This window comes from Panthera onca, chromosome B1 (genome assembly GCF_046562875.1).
Source record: "Panthera onca isolate mPanOnc1 chromosome B1, mPanOnc1 haplotype 2, whole genome shotgun sequence".
NCBI lineage: Eukaryota > Metazoa > Chordata > Mammalia > Carnivora > Felidae > Panthera > Panthera onca.
In genome coordinates, this window is record NC_138342.1 from 42,870,673 (window position 1) to 42,873,162 (window position 2,490).

At 50.1% G+C, this 2,490-nt stretch overlaps 1 non-coding gene across 1 annotated transcript; it reads left to right on the plus strand.

The window, feature by feature from the left end:
* Positions 1-2,099: 2,099 nt before the first annotated feature.
* Positions 2,100-2,253, plus strand: LOC132675863 (small nucleolar RNA SNORA62/SNORA6 family). Its single transcript, XR_009608889.1, has one exon. It is a non-coding gene; the product is annotated as a small nucleolar RNA SNORA62/SNORA6 family (small nucleolar RNA).
* Positions 2,254-2,490: the final 237 nt, after the last annotated feature.

Here is a 2,490-nt window from a genome sequence, read left to right on the forward strand (position 1 = left end):
CAGAGGAGATGAAGAGGAAACCTGAGTTCACGGTCAGTACCATCATCATTGACCACAAATATGAGGGCACCTACCGTATGCCAAGTGCTGCGAGGGGAAGAGGTAGAAGTTAGGGCCAATGCTCTGGGAGAGTGATGATCTCACTACAGGACGACACCTCAGTCGAAATTCCATCTGAATATACTGACTTAGAGTGGCCAGATCTCTCTCACAGCCTGTTCATTGAGAAATGAGATCTTCACCGGAGAAAAAAATTCTCCCCGATTCTACCCACCATGCTAGTCTTCACACTCGATAAGATTCCTCAAAGAAGCTTCCAGGAAGCCAGGAGTTGGATGGATTGACTTGCGGTTAGAGAACCCGAGTAGTCCATCCTGACAGACAGCTTCCAGGGTTTCAGGAGAGTAGACCTGAAATCTCACTTGATGTAGCAGCTGTAATCAAAATCCGCTTCCTCTCTCATGCCTCCATTCTTACTCTCTGGTTGAGGCTGCTCCCCAGAACTAGCTACATATTTTGCAGGGTTCTGTACAAAAGGAAAACTTAGGGCCCCTTCAAAAATTGCTCAGAATTTCAAGACAGTGACCTTAGAATATAAAAGTGGGTACGGACCCTTCTGAGCATGTGACCCACTGAGGCTACACAGGTCACACCCGGGAAGCTAGCCCTGCTGTCCCCTGAAGGGTAGCTCCCATAACCCATGTCCAGACAGCACCAGCAGAGGGTTCTGTCCTGGGTGGAATCGGAAGTGGACCCCATAGACTTTCGTTCAGCAAACGCTCGTGGTGCCAATCATCTCCAAACTGCCCATGAGGCAAAGTGGTTAAGTCGAGTGAAGTCCAACCCCACAAAGAAATCGGCTGCCCCCTCCTGCCCAGCCCACCCCCTGGGGGTGAAAGACGACAGTGGGCACAGCAGTGACCGGGAACCGTTCTGCAATCCCAGCACCCCTCCAGCTGGGCCTTTCCCACAGTCATTCTGAAAATATTTGTCTGTGAGCCCCCCAAAGTGCTTCAAATGCAGGTCAGACGTGCCGTGCACTGAGCCCTTGCAGCTGTATTGCCGGGTTGCATAAAAGGAACACAGCCATTTGTTCCACTGCACGCAAGGTCCTGCCCGGGACGCAGGGCAGCATAGAAATGCTGGTGCCCCACTCTGCCAAGGTAAGACAATTGTCCCGATGCCGCAGCAACTCCAGGGGCTCCTGGACTCTGTGGCTGCTCAGCACGTGCAGACATTTGGCAGGCAGACCTTCCTTTGAAGTTCAGGCAAAACTGGGCAAACTTTCATGCCTGGGAACATGTGGCTGTCAGTGGGAGGAAGGGTAGAGTGGGGGCCCCTCCTCTCTTCCCCCAAAGTTGAGGAGTGGGAACTTCTTTTTCCACAGTGAATAGCTTCTGCTATTCAGGCAGATCCCCACAGGCATGTCTACTCCTTTAGCATCCTTGAAAACCTCAGCGCAACACATAAGGTCAAGGTCAAGGTGCCCATTCTGTGCGCCCCTGATTTCTCTTGAAAGAAACAGGAAAGGGGAGGACTTGGCTGGGGGTGGGTACAATCTCGTCAGTGGTTCTCAAAGCGAGGTCCCCAGACCAGCAGCATGGGTAACCCAGAAACCCATTAGAAATGCAAATTTCAGGCCGCATCCCAGATCTACTAAATCAGAAACTCCCAGGACAGGAACGAGGAATCTGGTCTAAGTCACCGGCGCCTTGCCTGAAACCATCACAACACTGATCCTAACGGTAAGCACGTTACCGACTTTCAAAATGCTAATTCAGCGTCTCTATTTGCCAGGTACTGTGCTAAGTGCCTTCACACGCATGATTACCTTACATAAGCGCACCCAGGTTTTGGTATTTTGTTCCAGCAGCCTGAGCTAAGACAATCGAGGATCCCTAAAATAATGCTCCTGGGTCTTTGTGGGACACAATCCGGATGTAGTATGTCCACAGTCGGCATCTGTGTCGGCTTAACACGTATCATATGCACAACTGTGCTGGTCTCTTGGCATCTGTGGCCACGCAAGCCGACCCAGAACCACAACACAGGGGTGTAACTGAAGAGTTCAACCATCTCCTGCTTAATGAGGACAGCTGACTGCACGTGGTTAGAGCTCGGAGCTGAGGCCGCTGGCTGGCCGATGAACGCACAAGTGTAGGTAGTGTGCTACACAAGGGTCAAGTCTTTCGCTAACACCGCAAGGGTCTCTGGCCCAACGAGCAGAGTTTGGTAGTAATTCTTGCTACAAGTTGAAAAAAGAAAAAAAAATATACGTATATATATATATATATATATATATATATATAGAGAGAGAGAGAGAGAGAGAGAGAGAGAGAGAGCGGCATCTTATTGAGAACTTGCTGTGTGCCAAGCCCTGTTCTGAACACCATGGATTTTTGCCCTAACTGCACAGAAAAGGAAACGGGGAGGTGTATCGGTCAATGCATATCTTGTTTGTTCTAGGTCACACGACTAGTAACTGAATCA